General features: G+C 42.0%; 1 long non-coding RNA gene across 2 annotated transcripts; it reads left to right on the forward strand.

Moving 5' to 3' along the window:
* Nucleotides 1–5,093: 5,093 nt before the first annotated feature.
* Nucleotides 5,094–18,559, forward strand: LOC147346539 (uncharacterized). Of its 2 annotated transcripts, XR_015152932.1 has the most exons (4): nucleotides 12,170–12,292; nucleotides 14,382–14,472; nucleotides 16,659–16,793; nucleotides 18,424–18,559. It is a non-coding gene; the product is annotated as an uncharacterized LOC147346539 (long non-coding RNA). The 2 variants fall into 2 exon arrangements; XR_015152933.1 differs by lacking the exons at nucleotides 12,170–12,292; nucleotides 18,424–18,559 and adding an exon at nucleotides 5,094–5,210 and having other exon boundaries at nucleotides 16,659–16,791.
* The last annotated feature ends 228 nt before the right edge of the window (nucleotides 18,560–18,787 follow it).

Below are 18,787 nucleotides of genomic sequence, written 5' to 3' on the forward strand. Positions count from 1 at the left end.
ACTTGTTCTCCGAAATCCAGAAGTCCATTATACTTTACAAAACAACAAAAACCTTCTACAGAGACAATTCTATGAAACCAGAGCATAAATGAAATTATATTTCTCTAATAAAGTCAGGAATTATTCCCCTTGTTTGGGTTTTTTGGTGGTTTTTTTTTTTTTTAATTTTTCATGTTTGTTTGGCATAGGCCAGCAACAATATTTATATCATTTATATCCGTTTTTGGTTTGCTTTGCTTGTTGTCACTTTTTAAATTTTTTAACCTCTTTGATTTTTAAACAACAAAATATATAACAGAAAAAAATTCCATAGTACTTGCTTTGCTGTTTTAACTCATTCATTTTTCTGGTGTATTAGATGAAATTTGGTTTAAATGGAAAATGATAAAGATCTCCAGGCAACCACGTCTTGACCTTTTCTCATTTTAGTCTTTAATTTCATTACTTTAAAAGGGTTGACATGTAAAAAAAAAAATTATGATAAAAAGCATGAAATAGATTCATGTTCTCTGAAGTGGGGTACACACACCCGGAAAGATGCACACAACCCCAAAATAATCCACCAGAGTGTAGGAAAGAATCTAGGGCTTCAATTAAATTTTAATCATAGTCTTTTATACTTCAATTTTTCTATATGTATGTCTTATGATGGACGTCGTGGATTAGTCCAGTATTCGATATGCTGCTGCTGCTGCAGCTGCTAAGTCGCTTCAGTCGTATCCGACTCTGTGCGACCCCATAGACGGCAGCCCACCACGCTCCTCCGTCCCTGGGATTCTCCAGGCAAGAACACTGGAGTGGGTTGCCATTTCCTTCTCCAATGCAGTATTAGGTATAGACGTATCTAAATAGACACGTATGTATGTATCAGGTTTGCACGCTCAAAAAAGCGTACTCTTGAAAAAAAGCCTCTGAGACAGACCAGAAATCGCCACTTTTCCTGACCTACCTGCTTTTCCGTCCTAGGGCACAGTGCCATCTAGTGGTGTCTGAGATAATACAGCCATTCAAGTTGGGTAATTTTTCTAAAAGAGTGTTGTCATTCAGATGGCAAGATCTACAAATACTAAGGTTCTAACTAAGCGACAGGTAAATTTAACTACATTATAGGAAGCTACAACGACTATTCCTATAGCTTCCTGCTGGTGCCTCTGTCCCCCTAAAGGCAGAGCCTTCCCTGAAGCTACCAGGCTTTCTTCCCTGCCTCATTTATGCTTCTCTGTCTTCCAGGTCCGCCCTCCTTCCTCCTTTAAATCTGTTTCTGATCACACCAGGGAAAGGCCTGCGCCTTCCTCTGTGCTTCTAGGGCACTTGTCTGTCTGATGATTTGTTTGTGTATCTGTCTACTAGTCTATTAACTTCTAAAGCAGCAGATCCAGCAGAAAAATAATAGAAGACACACATATAAGTTACACTTACAACTGTAAATATTCTAGCAGCCACATTTTAAACAGCAAAAAGAAACATAAATTTTATCTTAATATATTTAATGAATCCAAAATAATATCATTTCAATATGTAATCAATATAAAATTACTAAAGAGATAGTTCCTATTTTTTTTTCATAGTAAGTCTTCAAAATCCAGAGTCTGTTCTATATTTATAGCACATCTCAATTAGAACTAGCCACATTTCAAGGACATGTGTTTAGTGGACTGTATTGAAGAGTGATTTCTAAACGCAGAGTCTGGTATCTCCTTACAATTTAATAAGTGCTCAATGAATGCTTCCAAGATAAATAACTTAAAGCTGATAATGCTGCTAGATGTTCTCTGGGAAAATTTGTCCTTTGTATATCACAGATTGGGTCTCTGTAAATAGACACCATGAAGAATGTACAAACAAGCCTCTCTTACAGGAGAAAAAGAGTCTGGAAAATGCTAATTTTGTTCTAAAAACTCCCTTTAGAGGTAAGGTTTATGCATGTGAATTTCAATGTATTGAATAATTGTAAAATTAGCAATTGTCAGACTCCTAATTATGCACCTAGATTTCACCTTATAATATGAATATATTTTAATTACTTTTTACATATCTTCTTGCTATGCCAGCACAGAACACTTTTTAAAAACAAAAACTGCTCTGTTTTGTGCGTCGCTGTATACTCAGGGTGGAGAAGGAAATGGCAACCCACTCCAATGTCCTTGCCTGGAGAATCCTAGGGATGGGGGAGCCTGGTAGGCTGCCATCTATGGGGTTGCACAGAGTCGGACAAGACTGAAGCGACTTAGCAGGAGTAGCAGCAGTACACTGAGGGCCTATGTATGGCTGGCATATAGTAAGCATTCTAAGATGTTTGTTGATTTGGTAAATTTGAGAGCTTGGATCAGTGTATGTTCTATTTTTCTCTGGATTTGTGACTTTCATCTATTTTTTTCATTCATCTCAAAAACAGAGTTCACCACTATATGCTAAGTGTTGAGGCAGAGAGGATTACAAATTATGACTCCTTCCTTCAGGTCAATGCACAGGAAAATGCAAAATGTAATCCTATCTCAGGACTCACCTTCTCAGACTGCTCCCACATCCTTCTCATGGGGAAGACTGGACCTTATGCTGCCTATTGCATTTTTGTCTCCCTCTGTCTCTGGTATACTCTTTTTTTGTTGTTGTTACAAATGCAATATGTTTCTAAAAACATTGTGATATCCTAAATTCAAAATAATACAAACACGGAACTTCCCTAGCAGTCCAGTGGTTAAGGCTCCACACTCCCAATGCATGGGGCACAGGTTCAATTCCTGGTCGGGGAACTAAGACCCCGCACTGCAGTGCATTGGGGCCAAAACAAAGCAAAACAATCCAAAAAAATATCCTGATAATGGATGGCCATTTTTTCTGCATATTTATCTTAATCACTTGGTATAGCAATTTTTTTAAATTTTAGATTGGAGTATAGTTAAATTACAACGCTGTGTTAGCTCCATGTGTACAGCACAGTGATTCAGTTTTGCATACACACATACCTATTCTTCTTCAGAATCTTTTGTGACAGCCCAGGGAAGCATGTAATCCTTCTTAGATGCTCCAAGGAGTTAAATTATCCCTTCAAAAGTCAACATATTAATCAACGGAACCAATAGGAGAAGTTAAATATTCTGACTCTTAGGCCATGTCTCCACTATTACGGTTTCACCTCTGAAGTTTGACAGTGCATCTTCCAAGTTATCTAATCTGTAGTTTATTACTGTCTTGTATTTAAAATAAACTTCTGGTTTTTTCTTTTTCTTTCATTCGTATCTTACAAGGTTAGTCCACAGGGATAGAAGTAAGAACTTAACCTCCTCCAGAACTCTGAGTATGAAAGCAGTGATGCCAGCACAGAATAAACTCGATTGGTGGTCTGCAGTAACCCTCTAGACCCAGTGTTGAGGGCCGTCATGTACTGACGTGCAGGCTGGGCACTGTGCAAACTTGCAAAGTGCCAGTCAGGTACACGGTGTGTAAACCTCATCCAGCAGCCATGGGAGTGGTTACCTCCAGGTCCACATGGAAACAACCCCAGAAATCAAATCAGGTCCAGAAGCGTGTAAACAAAGGTGGGGATGTCTGAGGGAAAATGTAGGGCTCACAGAGGGCCCCAGTCTGGCCTTCACAGCCAGCGGGCAAATGCCTGCAGGGTGGGAACCAGGCCCAGGTTTGTTCAGACCCAACTCTGTGCCCAGCAGACCTCGTTCATAACCCCAAATAAATAATAAAGAAAGAAAGTGAAGTCGCTCAGTCATGCCTGACTCTTTGCGACCCCATGGATAGTAGCCTGCACCAAGTTCCTCCGTCCATGGGATTTTCAAGGCAAGAGTACTAGAGTGGGTTGCCATTTCCTTCTCCAGGGAATCTTCCCAACCCAGGGATCGAACCCAGGTCTCTCACATTGTAGAAAGACACTTTGCCATCTGAGCCACCAGGGAAGTCCCAAATAAATAATAATTTATTTATTTAAAAGCATGCGTGTTTCTGGGAATCCCCTGCTGGGTAAGACTCAGCGCTTTCACTGCCAGGGTCAGGGTTCAATCCCTGGTCAGGGAGGTAAGATCCCACAAGCTGCACGGTACAGCCAAAAAAAAAAGGAAAAAAACATAGATGTGTCTCTAAGGGCTTTGCAAAAGGCAAATATTACGTGGGTTAAGAATCACAAAATAAGTACAGGTGATTCTTTTCACTTATAAAGTCCTTGAAAAATACCAGAAATTGCTATTCCAACATTCAGTTAGCATATAACTTGAAGTCCATATCCACTCCTTAAAAGTGAATGACTCTTAACAAAGACAGCTTTACTCATTTTACTTAAACTGATAAATAATATGAGCAATCTGGAAAAGCTTCTGAAGACATTTCATTCTAGGAAGAGAAAACAGTCAAAAGACACAACTCGGTTTGGAGCTTTAAGTAAGCGTGTGACACCATTCAGTGTGTTGAGACCCATCTTCATCATCTGTCTGGCTGTTTGCCTCCTCCTGGTACGCAGGGCATTCTGGCGGAATTTTTCTCAAGCAGCCTGTCAGTCAGGGCCAGGCTGAGAACACAGAAAAAATTGTATCCAAACTTTCTCCCACAACTCACCCTTGGCTTCTAAAGCAAAGAGAGGGGGAAAAAAAAAAAAAAGTGGAAAAGAGTCACTGCATTTTCAATGCTGGCCATTCAGCTGCAACTTCTAGAGTCAAGGCTGGTTCATTCTTGTTTGCAGACATGCAAGCCTTGGCCAAGTTCACTCTCCAGCCCCTGCAAAGCACAGGGAGAGCGCGCAGGTTCGTCAAGCCTCATTACTCTTCAGACCTCAGCACGGGGTCATTTGTGAAACGATCAGACTCCACTGAAGCCTAGCGCTGAGGCCAGGACACTGGCTTACTCCCAGATAGTCTACCTTTCCGTTGGTCATGACTTAGTCAAATGTGACTTTGAGACTATCGTTTCATGAAAATGAACTAAATCATCTCAGGAAGGAAAAAAGTCTCCATAAACCATTTAACTCAAACAGTCAACATTTATGGACACACAGAGCTTTCTGCTGGGACTTCTGGAGCATGCGTGAGTTAAGGTTCCTGCCTTCAAGGGCGTGTACAGACGACAACATGCATTCAAATGTGCACACGCAAGCAGAGTGTAAGAGTGGAAGGCAGCACACACTGAGAGGGGGTGAGGAGTAGATAAGAGGGCAGGTGCTGAGCCACCGTTTGGATGTAAATCCTGGTTCTACCGTCCTGTGACCTTGGGTAAGTGACCTCACCTGTCCATAACTGGAGTTACTCCACTGACTGTGTGATGAGTAAATACATTAAGAACAACTTAGAACAGTGCTGAGCACACAGTAGAAACTCAGTTCCATGGAGAGAAGCTGTAATTTTATAACTAGGAACAATATACATGGGATAGGAAGGGCTTCCAAAGTCCAAACTAGGGGGAAATCGCTGTGGCTTGGTGGATCAGAAAAGGTTTTCTGGAGAAAATATTAGCATCTGAACTAAGATTGGGAGGAAATGTGGGGATTCAGGGGACTGGATTCAGGACAACCTAGTCAGAGGGATGTTTTTTTCACTGGAAAATAGGGGAGGATGAGGTTGAAGGATGGATTGCTCATTGTGGGAGAGCCAGGCACCAGGACGAGGATGGTGGATTTCATCCTCAGGACAACAGGAAGCCCCAGAGGTTCCTGAAAAAGAGAATGATGGACAGGAGTAGTTGTCTTTACAAAGGTTAATTCTGCAGTGCCTGGAAGTGAGCCTTGGAGGAGAAGCCGCTCGTGGGACGATTGCAGTGATTTAGGTACAAAAGAATGAGAAATAAAAAGGGTTAAGAGCCAGCACAGGGACTTCCCTGGTGGTCCGGTGGTTAAGACTCTGCGCTTCCACTGCTGAGGGCTCTGCATGCTGCACAGTGTGGCCGGAAAAAACAGTCAGCACAGGTGCTCTCATACAAACACTACCGACTGGCCATGGTTCCAGAACAGAGACGAGAGGAAGGTTGACAGCATCAGTGACAAAAAGAATGATGATGCTACTGACGCAAACAGGCAAATCCAAAGCGCTGACTTTTTTTTTGAGCCGGGAGGAGGAAATCAGAATTACCTTCTGGACATAAAGACTTCAAAGTAACAGAGCAAAAAGCAATCCCATAAAGGCAAGTGGAGATGTGAAATTATCACAGAAAAGAAAGCTAAGATCAAACAACTGGGAGAGGAGCCTCAGACGATGGGAGCCAGAAGAATGGATGGGTTCACAGAGCGGGATTAACGGAAACTAAGAATTAATGGATAAAAGAAGGAAGAAAGAGCATGGCTTCCTCAAGGAAGGAGCTTTGATTTTTTTTTCTCCCACAATGGCCATGATGGAAAAGTACTTAAAATGGTAAAAGATGACAGTTGATGCTGAAGCCTTGGTTTAAATCAGTAAATAAGTGTGCCAAGAATAAGACCCTGAGCTGGAAGCTGGGGGAGCAGGGGGTTCAGGGAAGCGGGGGTGCCAACCACAAGGGTCTCAGCCCTAAAACTCCGTGGCATTCTGTTCACCTCTAGGTGTGGTGCTGGGACTAACTTCAGTTGCTCTTTGCACTATTTTTATTTTCCAGTATTCCTTAATTAGAAAGTTTAACCTTTTAAAAGTATGAGGAAAACTATTATAGAAGCTTATAAGACATCTGTCTATAGGAGTAGGCTTCATTTTAGCAATTTTCAAGGAAAATGTAGATACTACATGTGTGTGCGTGCTCAGTCGCGTCCAACTCTTTGCAACCCCATGGCCTGTAGCCCAGCAGGTTCCTCTGACAATAGAATTTTCCAGGCAAGAATACTACAGTGGGTTCCCATTTCCTTCTCCAGGGGATCTTCCCAACCCAGGGATCAAACCCACATCTCCTGCACTGGTAAGGGGACTCACTACCAGCTAAGCCACCGGGGAAGCCCCATTTATAGACACAGGTATATTCTACTCTAGAGGAGTTTACATACCATTTTTATGGAGGAAAATCAAATGCATGCCAGTTATTTTTTATTTCTATTTTTAATACATAAGATGCCTCAGCAACAAATTAGTTAAAAATTTTGTTTTTAACTAATCCAGGCCCCTGCCATAGATTCTAAAAATACTCAAACACCTCATTTATCTAGTCAGTCCGTCAGTGCATACTGAATGCATTGGGGAACACATTGGTAAGCAAAAATAAAAAGTATGTACCGTCTCTGTGGAGGAAAGGGAACTGTCCTACAGTGTTAGTAGGAATGTAAATTGGTGCAGCCACTATGAAAAACAGTATAGAGATTCCTCAAAAAACTAAAAATAGAGTTGCCATATGATCCTAAAATCCCACTCCTGGGCAAATATCCAGACAAAACTATAATTCAAAAAGATACATGCACCTCCACGTTCATAGCAGCAGTATTTACGATCGCCAAGTCACGATGCAACCTAAATGTCCACAGACAGATGAATGGATAAAGAAGATGTGTCCACAGACAGATGAATGGATAAAGAAGATGTGTCCACAGACAGATGAATGGATAAAGAAGATGTGGCACTGTTACTCAGCCATGAAAAACAATGAAATAAAGCCACTTGCAGATCCACGGTGGACCTAGAGATTATCATACTAAGTGAAGTCAGTGGAGGACCATATATCACATCACCTATATGTGAAATCTAAAGTAGGACACAAATGACTGCAACTTTGAAAAGAAACCAATTTACATAGAGAACCGACTTGTAGCTGCCAAGATGCAGGCAGGGATGGTTGGGATTAGCAGATCCAAACTAGTACGTACGGATGGATAACAACAAAGTCCTACCATATAGCACAGGTAACTATATTCAATATCCTTTGGAGAAGGCGATGGCACCCCACTCCAGTACTCTTGCCTGGAAAATCCCATGGACGGAGGAGCCTGGTGGGCTGCAGTCCATGGGGTCGCTAAGAGTCAGACACGACTGAGCGACTTCCCTTTCACTTTTCACTTTCAGGCATTGGAGAAGGAAATGGCAACCCACTCCAGTGTTTTTGCCTGGAGAATCCCAGGGACGGGGGAGCCTGGTGGGCTGCGGTCTATGGGGTCACACAGAGTCGGACACGACTGAAGCGACTTAGCAAGCAACTAAACTACAATGGAAAAGTATATGAAAAAACACATATGTAACTGAGACACTTTGCTGTGGACCTGAAACTAATACAACATTGTATTAGCATGTCAACCATACTTTAATAAAATAATCTTTAATGTACCCTCTCTACCCGCGTGGGATGGAATTGCCCCTTGGCCATCTTCCGCTTCCGTCCCCACTGCCCCGCACAAGTCGTTGGCGTCTGTGTGACCAGCGTCTTCTGAGGGCGGGGCGGCAAACGCAGAACCCCCGGAGCAGAGCGCCGCCTCGTTCCCTCGTGTCCCCCGACCTCCTGGAAATTTCGTCCAGCTCTCGCCCCCTCAGAGCCTCGCCTCTGCCCTGAGGCTGGGCTGCTCTCCTCTGCGATCACCTCCCTCTGCTCACCCTTCTCAGAAACAGTGACCTGTTTTTCCACCTGCCAGTGGAAATTTTCAAGTCCTGTTTCTTCACAGCGTTGTGCCGGTTAGCTCTCCGGCTGCGTCCCGGACCTGTCCTGACTTGTAAACTCTCCACCTGTGGTTCTCGGTTGGAGCTTGGGTGTTGGCATCACCTGGAGGGCTTGTTCAAACAGAGGGTGCCGGCCTCACCCACAGAGCTGCGGATTCAGTAGGTCGGGGTGGGGCCTGGGAATTTGCATTTGTTAATTCCCAGGAGACACTGCTGTTGCTAGTGAACAGTCTGTCACACTCTGAAAACCACTGTCTACAAGGTTTTTGAACAAGCTTTCCTAACAACAGACTCAACTCAACTCCTGGCCTCAGCATCAGCCAGAGAGAACTGAACTTTTAAATAAGTTGTTCCCTCTCTTGGGCTTAGGCAGGGCCATCTCCCTTAGTAACATTTTCTGCATCATCATCAAGACATTTGTCCTGCGTTCCTGTAAGGAGGATTCCGACTCCATTTTTTTTTTTTTTTTTCTGTTCAGGAGTTGGTATTTTATTTGGGTGATAGCATTTGCTGAATGTATTAAAAGTGGTTGACTTATCTTTTTTAAAAAAATCTTTTTATTTCATACTGGGGTATAGCCAATTAACAATGTTGTGATAGTTTCAGGTGAACCCCGTGAAGGGACTCAGCCATACACAAACATGTATCCATTCTCCCCAAACCCCCTCCCATCAAGGCTGCTACATAACACTGAACAGAGCTCCATGAATTCTACAATAGGACCTTGTTGGTTATCCATTTTAAATATAGTGGTGTCTGACTCTATCTTGAATGTTTGACCGCCAGCAGCTCTCTGCCGATGAAAATAATCAATAAGCCATCAATAATAAAAGAAAAGATACATATGAGTGTGTTTATATAACTAATTCACTTTGCTGTACACTTGAAATTAATACAATTTTGTAAATCAACTATACTTCAATAAAGTTTTTTAAAAGGAAAATTAAGAAAGAATATATCCAAAGCAATTTAAAATATGTCTGAAGTAGCCGTCAATATATAATCATTTTTTGTCAATATCAACCACATCCCCTTTTCCTAGTAGAACTCTTTGCTTCTGCAAACATGTAAAATATGCATGAAAAAAATGGAGGTTGCTTTTTCCTGTGCTTATTCCAATAAAAACTAATGAACTCTGAAAAAAAAAAAAAAGAATAGAAAAAAGTTTGAGTCAAACTGAGGACTAGAGCCAGGAAACTAACTTTTCAGATTACTCTGAGAAACTGCTCCCAAGAAGCAGGGTTTACAGCACAGTTTTCTGTCTTGTCCAAATAAAGAACATTAAACAAGTCAGGGAAACACTTCAGGGTTTCAAAAACAGATGCTGAACACATACAGCGTGTCCAGCAGGGCCTTGGCTCCTGCGAAGGGAGACTTTTCATCCAAAGAGGACTGGCACTGGGTTCCCAAGAAAAGGAGCATTTCATCTTTATTTTTAACACAGATTTCTTTACTTTTCTTTAATAGTTAAAGCAGATGTACAATGTATATTTGATATGCCACAAACAAGCTATTGTAGTTAGCATCAGATTCAAGTTAACTCATGTCTAAGGCAGAATGACTTCCCTCTACCTCAGTACACAAAAATTCCTTTTATCCTCTCAAACCTCACCCTCCCTCTTCCCCTTATCCCGGCATCTGAGAAAGCCTGAGTGCTCCCTGCTTGTGCAGGGGGGGCGATTCAAACCACAGCATTCTCTCTGTGCGTGAGCCCTTTCCCCAGCTCACCCCTCTGACCACAAAAGAAAAGGCCAGCCCCCTTCCCTCTCTAGCTCAGGCCATTCTGCATCTGCATGAGCAGCCTGCCTGCTCAGCTCAGAAATCCCCATTATGTAACTAACGAGCCTTCTCACATCCCTTTGCTGTATGACATCATCAGTCTCAACATCCAGTGCAAACTCTGAAAAATTCCCCCAGGGCTTGGAGGCTTTTTGTTTTTCTCTTTACACCTAAAAACACCCAAGAAAAAATATTCTATGCAACCGAGTAAGTAGAACGAAGGAAAAAGCTAACATATGGAATTTGAGACACCTACCCCACCACCATCACCCCACCAGGTTACTGGAAACAGGGTAGAGGCATTTTAGGGAGAGAAAATGAAAGGAAACTACTCTGGAAATTCACACCAGTCCAGCAGAAAAGTCCTAAAGATACTGACATTATCAGACTGCCTTACAGAACAAAGACACACCATGTCAGCCGGCCCCATTCATGCAAACAGAGCTTCCAGTCAGCTTCATGCCCCACTTAAAATAAGCAGTTGGGGAGCTCCCTGGTGGTCCATGGCTGGGACTCTGCACTTTCACTGACGTGAAACCCCTGCTCCGGGAACTAAAATCCTGCAAGCCATGAGGCACACAACAAAAAGTTAAAAATTAAAAAGAGTAAGCAGACAAGTAAGGATCACCAGACATTTGAGGAAACTCAAATGAAAGACAGATCAGAGCAAATAACAAGAAAAAAAAGTAACATAGGAGATACATGCAATCCAGGAAGAAGAAAAAAATTCCTCACAAAATACCGTGAATATCTTCAAAAAGATAAGAGACACTATTACATTCATGAAGTAAGAACAGGACACTACTCTTTTGCAAAAAACATACTTGGGGGGAAAAAGGAGCTCTGAGAAATCAGAAATACAACGGCAGAAATTAAAAACTTGGAAGAAGAAATCTTCCAGGAAGTAAAAAAATATATGGAAAATAGCAATTAAAAAATAGAGGAGAAATCCAGTAGCTCAAAGATCCAAGCAATAGAAAATCCAAAAAGAGAGAACAGAGAAACAAAAAAGTAAGTAATCAACATAATAATTTTTTTCAATTCCCCATATTCAAAGAATATTAATTTTTACCTTGAAAGGTGCACATAATTCTAACATATAGATAAATATAGATGTACATGATGCTGTAGCATTGTAAAATTTCAGAACAACAGGCAGGTAGTGAAGATTGTGAAAGCTTCATTTTTTTTCTTGCAAAAGATCAAGAATCAGAATGGCATTGGAAAACCTAACAAAACTCTGGAAATAAGTCAAAATTACAAGGGAAAATAATTTCCAAACTAGAATTATGTACTCAAACTATTGATTAAAAGTTACAATAAAATTAAATATGTGTATGTGTGTGTATATATATATATGTTCTGATATGCTATGCTATGCTAAGTTACTTCAGTCGTGTCCGATTCTGTGTGACCCCATAGATGGCAGCCCACCAGGCTCCCCCGTCCCTGGGATTCTCCAGGCAAGAACACTGGAGTGGGTTGCCATTTCCTTCTCCAATGCATGAAAGTGAAAAGTGAAAGGGAAGTCGCTCAGTCATGTCTGACTCTTAGCAACTCCGTGGACTGCAGCCTACCAGGCTCCTCTGTCCATGGGCTTTTCCAGGCAAGAGTACTGGAGTGGGGTGCCATTTCTGATATAGTAAGCCTAAAAAATCTTTTCTCAGAAAACTACCAAAGGATGTGTGTGTGTGCTAGTCGCTCAGTCATGTCCAACTCTTTGCAACCCCATGGACTGTAGCCTACCAGGCTCCTCTGTTCATGGGATTTTCCAGGCAAGAATACTGGAGTGGGTTGCCATTCCCATCTGCAGGGGATCTTCCTGACCCAGGGATTGAACTCAGGTCTCCTGCATTGCAGGCAGATTTTTAACCATCTGAGCTACCAGGGAAGCACCTCTGAGCTACCAAGGAAGTCCAAAGGATATGTTCCACCGAAACAAGGAAATAAACCAAGAGGAAGACAAAGGAAGTAAAACACAGGTAATCCAACATCAGAGTGAAAAAAAAAAATGACTAGGAAGGTGGTGCAGGCAGCTCCTGAAGAACTGATTCTCAAACAGGTCTTGAGAGCAATTAGGGAGTTTCGAGCAAACTGGGAAACAGCAAGGGATTTCTTCAAGACAATGAGATAGAACTTAACGTGACTGATTACATTTGGGCAACGGATAGAATGTGGGACTAAACTGGTGACAAGCATATAAGATAATGGAGCAAACAATTATTAACTCCAAGGAAAATACAGCACTTTACAAGAGAGAGAAAGTAACCATTGTATGCCACGTCCCTTGTCCGTAAAATAGCATTTTGATTTTTTGTTTAGTTTGTTGAAAGATAGCTGATTTACAATGTTGTGTTAATTTCTGCTGTGCAGCAAAATGATTCAATGACATACAGATACACATTCTTTTTCACAGTCTCTTCCATTCCTGTTTATCCCAGGATATTGAATAGTGTTCCTGTGCTACACAGTAGGACCTTGTTGTTTATCTAGTCGATATATAATACGTTGCATCTGCTGATCCCAAACTCCCAATAATCCCTAACCCTCAAATAGCGTTTTTATAGCAAAAAACAATAGCATTGAATATTCTTTTAACCAAAATTTTTGTACAACTGTATTAGGAGGGAGGGGGGAAGGCAGAAAGTCAAAATGGATAGTAGGTAAAAAAGAAAAATATCAAGTAAGACTATCAATCAATACATTATGACTAAAATTATAAAAGTTTAGTAATAGCAAAGTTGTAGCAAAGAAGTAATAACAGAAATCTGCCATATAGGGATACGGGAATAAATCTCAAAAAAAAAAAAAAAATCTCACTTTGGAAGTGGTTGTTGCTAAGGAGTGGAAATTGGGAGATGTCCAGTGGACTGCCAAGTTTTTATTGGAAGCCCTGTACACTTGCCCAACTTTTTAAGCTCTGTGCACGTGCAGCTTTAAATAGTTTAAATATAAACTACTCCTACATTTACAAAATAACTTACCCAATAAAAATTCCTAAATTTTTTTCTTGATTTTTTATTTTTTTGACTGCACCACGCAGCCTATGGGATCCTAGCTCCATGACCAGGAATCAAACCTGTGCCCCCGCATTGGAAGCTCAGTCTTAACCAGTGGACCACAGGGAAGTCCCTGATTTTCTCTTTTAACACCTATACTCTCCCCACAAAGAATCTGAGGTGACATATCAAAATATACATGTAACTAAAAAGTCAACATGAATACAGAAGAAAATCAAGGGAAAGGAGAAAAAGAAACACAAGTTTCTTAACGAATTACCAAATTTATAGTAACTTTTATATAATTTTATTTCTTCAATTGAAGGCAATGAAAATATAATGATTCTATCAGGATTTTGTGTGATTTCACTTTGTTTAATTTTGCTCTGTTTTACAAGAAGTCTGCAACTCTTTTTAGATGTGAAAAGGGTATTCTCAATCCTTGGAAAAGCTGAGAACCACTCAACTAGAAAATTATTTCTGACTCGGAATTTGGAGCTGAGCTCCTTTTGAAAAGTGAATCTACGCTGTTAATATTCACATATCAGCTCTGCTTCTCCCCAAGGACAAGCACACAAAATAGAGGCTGTCGTGTTTTCTGTAAACCTCAGGCTATGTTTTAAATATTTATGTGTAAGAGGAATATCTGAGCCAATACTGCTGATGCCAGGGGAATTTCTGCAAATGGGAATATCTATGAACGCGTTTCTCTGAGAAATAACTGTGTCCACATCAGGGCTGCTTTCTGTTTGTCTTCGTGATAGATGCAATAGCCTAGGAAACTGTCAAGGAGTTGCTTCTGTTTCTTAAAAATAATATTCTGATTACCATTAGGGACACAATTAGCTCTTAATCGACAGTGGCCTGTGTTTTGTATTTTCTAACTTTTGTATTTATTAAAGTAGCAACTTAAAAAACTCTGCAAACCACCCAGGTCATGAATTTAGAGTTTTCTTTGTTCTAAGTTGTTATATTTTATTTTCTAACACTTGTATTTTTCTTCACAAATAGCTGCAATTTACCCAGAAGGAAATTCACCAAAATATTAAGGAAGTAATTATTTTCTTTGCAGGGAACAGCATTTTCTAAAAGAAGAGCGGAAGGGAAGAGGGTGTCAAGAGAGGAGAAAACAACCGAGATAGAAACAAAGCACATCATCCCAGGTGTGGTTTTCTGTAAAGTTTTTATAAAACTCACTGAGAGTGGCATTCTGTGTTTTTATGTCACTCCCCTAAATGACTAGCAGTTCAAGAGCCTGAAAAACTTAAGAGGAATATTCTTGTTCCCCAAAGATTCTGTATGGAGGAATCGCACAGAGCAGTTAAGCCACCTATCTCAGGACACACAGCCAGTCAGTAATACATCTCAGACCAAGGCAGGGCCACCATCTCTGGAGCCAGTTCTGCCCTCGCCATCTCCAGATTGGGCAGATACATGCAAAGCGATTGACAAATAAAGATGTGTTTCTGTGAATAAGTGGAGACTCAATCACCCCACTTCAGATGTTAAACTTCTCTGTATTGTACCTTCAAACTAAGAGAACTTTGTTCTTGCATCCTAAAAATAACTAGTAGCTTCTAAATATGTGGGTCCAGAGAAATCGATCGCAATGGATAAATTATTTCATCTATACACCACAGCGCACACATGTGCATGCATACACACACATGTACATGCACACATACATACGCTAATATCCAGTGAGGCCATTTGCCACCTAGAAGAAGGCTTGCAAGTGGCAAGGTGGCAACATTTTCCTGCATGGACAGCTTTGCCTTGAAGGATTGCTGTATCTCTTTGTCACTCCTGGAATGTGAGTAACCTTGAGTGTCTCTAGAGACATGGCTGGAAACTTGCAAACTGCTGAAAGCAAAATCAGAGAAATCACCTCTTCCAACAGTCACGACCAACTCCTTACTGTGCATGTAGCTTCTCTGATTTCTCATGAAAACGTCCCAGGCATTTCTCTGGTCACTGCTGTTGAATCTATTATCTGAGAGATCACCAAAGGATTGGCTCCTGCTTTAGATTTTAAGAAGAAAAATGAATGTTACATAGAAAAATGAAGAAGAAAAATAAGTGCTATACAGTCTCTAAAAAATGTGATAAAGCAGAACGATAACATCCATCTAAAAATATATCACTCACCCTGTTGGTGAAAATATTCTAAGACATAGAGAACGTCTTTAATAGATTATTTTCACCCTTTGCTGTATTTTATTCCCGTCCTTTCTTCAAACATTCTAATGCTACCAGCATTATACCCCTTCCAAATCATCCTGCTTTCCACATCTTCACCTTGTCTTAAGAGAAATGCCTGAGCGAAGCTATTCCTTTAGTACATTCAAGTTTAAAGGCTTACTGATTTTTTTTTTCAAAATAGAACATAGAGGGGGATAAAAGTGAAGAAATAGAATTAATTATTACAATGAATATAAATAGAATTATTATAAATAGAAATATAATTATTTCATTTAGTCACTCAAGGAGACAGTGATTTGGAGGGGTTTTGCTGACTCTGCAAAATTTTTTAAACTAGACTTACCAAAATAAGAACAGCCTACTGAAGCCATCAGTAAACACCCTTAAAAGCTAAGCAATGCTCACAGTGATGAATAATTACAGAGAAATGATTGTTTAGAATACGTGGGAAAATGTTTTCAATCACTAAAGCATATTTATTTGCAAAAGTGATGTCCTATAAGAAACAGTAGAGTGTCAACTGACAGACAAGATCTAAGAAGAAAATCTTCTAAAGCCTCTGAAGCCAACTCCAGTACTGGGTCAAGCACTGAAAAGTTCAAACCAAACTTGAAAAGATAAATAGCGAATTCTGAAAAGCACAGTTGCAGCACACTGTGCATGAACAGTATTTTATTAAGGGAATATTTTTCACTCCTTGGCAAGGAGAGATGTTTTCCATGATTCCATCCACATTCGTGGGACTTAATCAATTTAAGTCGTCAAATGATCTTCTCCCTGCCCACCCCTTTCCTGATCCTGAGAATAGAAAAGTCCACTAAGAGCATCTCGACGGTACCATGGCAACACGCCATCAAACGCAAAGGGGACTGGTGCTGAGAGGATGGGGACAATCAATGCAGCCCACACTAGCCGGGCCGAAAGGGCCGTCCAAAATGGCAACATCACCACCTTCACTCAAAGCACACTGTTTTGGACTATAAGTAGTTAATATTTCATTTTATAGCTGTGAGAGAAAGCCTAAAAACTAATTTTTTTAACCTAGTATATGCTATTTCCAAAGACCTATTCTCACACATTTCCAGGTGGGCGCTCTCTCTCCTCGGCTTCTTGCGCTGGACTGACTCCCCGTTCTGTTTTTCATTAGCTAAGCTGAACCTGTCCGAAAAACCACGAAAACTTTCCTTTCCCCGTAATGAGCCCCAGTGGGAACCTGGCAAAGGAGCTCTTCAGAGGTTTCAGGAACCTGTTACCCTCATCCTGGGAGTCAAGATGGGAGCAGGTAATGGACTTTCCCACTAATTTCATCCTACTTGGAGGGTATAGGCACCAGCCCAGGTAGGTCGGGGCCAGCAGTGTTTAAGATGCTTGCAAAGAAGTGCCTGTTAAAACAGAAGTGCAGGTCTCCACGCCCCTGACTCCGACGAGGGGAGAAAGGAAAAGAACTCACTGATCACACACACGCGTATCATCGTCGTCACCATCATCCTGCCATTTTTCAGAGGCCATCATCTAGGAAGTTTCTTTTGCACATTGTTTTGCTTCTCAATTTTCTTCAGTAACAGCAGAAATTGCTAGGAATAATAAATACTTCCCACATTTACAAGTTAAAAATAAGAAGTGTTGAATTATTAAACAAGCCTGATGTGGGGAAATAGGAGAAAACCATTTTTGTCTCCAGCCCGAAAATCTAGGCTGTTCCTCTGACTTTTCCAGTTACTTATAACTGAGGCAAACATTCTCGACCCAGAAATGTGACCCAGACCTCCATCACAAGCTCACAGGCGAGAGATGAACTTTCCCCCGGGAGGTCATGCCTCTGGCAAGACGCCAGCCCCACAGAGGTGCCCACACTGCCTGCGCCTGGTCATTGACCAGGCCTACCATGAGGAGGAAAGACGTGTGAGGGAAGGGGACGAGGTCGGGGAGGGGAGCCCCCACGGTGCCCCCGGTATCTGGCCTCATGCCCTCTGGGCCAGGCCGTGGGCAACACGGACCGTCCCCCTCCCCAGTCCTGGGTCCTTGCTGTGGCAACCTCGCTCCTCCAGGCGAACCTCCTCCCACAGGTCTCCCCGACTGGCTGCTTTCAGCTCCAAGCAGCCTCTGCCGCTCTCAGCTTCTCTGCACTTTCAGGTGGCCCCTCGGACCCCTTCAAGGGACCCCAGCCCGCACCTTAGGCCTGCACCCGCTCTCAGCAGGAGCGCCCTCACGACAGCTCTGGGTGGTCTGCTCCAGCCCGACCCTGGAGCCCATCTCCTGGCTGCCGATCTGGGCTCCAGACTGAGCTTTCAAACTCCAGACTGAGCTTCAACCTGCTGGGGCTTTGTAACTATGAAAGGCTCAGAGCTAGATATGTGGGGGGTCCTGTTGAAGCCCTTCCCTGAGGCCACCAGGAGGGGATAAGACACATAACTGGGGAGTATTGGGAGAAAGATCACTGGGCTCCCTGAGACAGGGCTGTGTCTCCCCTCAGACTGGGGATCCCTCAGGACTGGGCTGGTCTCCCCTCAGACCGGGGCTCCCTCAGGACTGGGCTGGTCTCCCCTCAGACTGGGGCTCCCTCAGGACAGGGCTGTGTCTCCCCTCAGACTGGGGCTCCCTGGCACTGGGCTGCGTCTCCTCTCAGGCTGGGGCTCTGGGCAGAGCTCAGTCCCTCAGCCACTGGGGCTCCCTGAGGGCAGGGCTGTGTTTCCCCTCAAATCTGGGTTCCCTGAGCCAATTTTTATGCTTTTGCATAAAATTAGAACTTTTTATGTGCTTTTTGGAATAGCGCATAAAATAACCACGTATTTCATAAGAATGAAAGGGGCCGTGTGCCCTTTTGAAACTTCTAGTGGAGTAAGAAGGATCCTTTATTTCTCCTGTTTGTCTCACTGGATGCTGAACACTGACATTTACTTTGAATTTTTTAGGTTGATAAGGGAGAAACAGAGACTGCAGCAAATTAAGGAAATAGAAGACCGTGCATTTGTCATTTTGTAATATTATTACTTAAATATTCCCAATAAGTGTAAAAGAACCCAACCTCTCCTGCCTCTTGATGAACTAAAACTATTACTGACAAAATGTATCCTCTGTGGTTTAGTCCTGATTCGAGATGTGGAAGACAGTGAAGCCTTTCCTGGCATTAGCAGTCAGACTGTAATAACCAGAAGGTGGAGAAAAATACATGAAAACTATGGATGAACCACAGCAGAAAAGAATATTGTTGTTTTTTTTAAAGTGCATGTCTGTGTGTCACTGAATGACTTTGCTGTACAGCAGCAATTAACACAA

The sequence above is a fragment of the Bos grunniens genome, chromosome 23, assembly GCF_055505025.1.
Source record: "Bos grunniens cultivar Pamir isolate PY7600 chromosome 23, Bosgru_T2T1.0, whole genome shotgun sequence".
NCBI classification, from domain to species: Eukaryota; Metazoa; Chordata; class Mammalia; order Artiodactyla; family Bovidae; genus Bos; species Bos grunniens.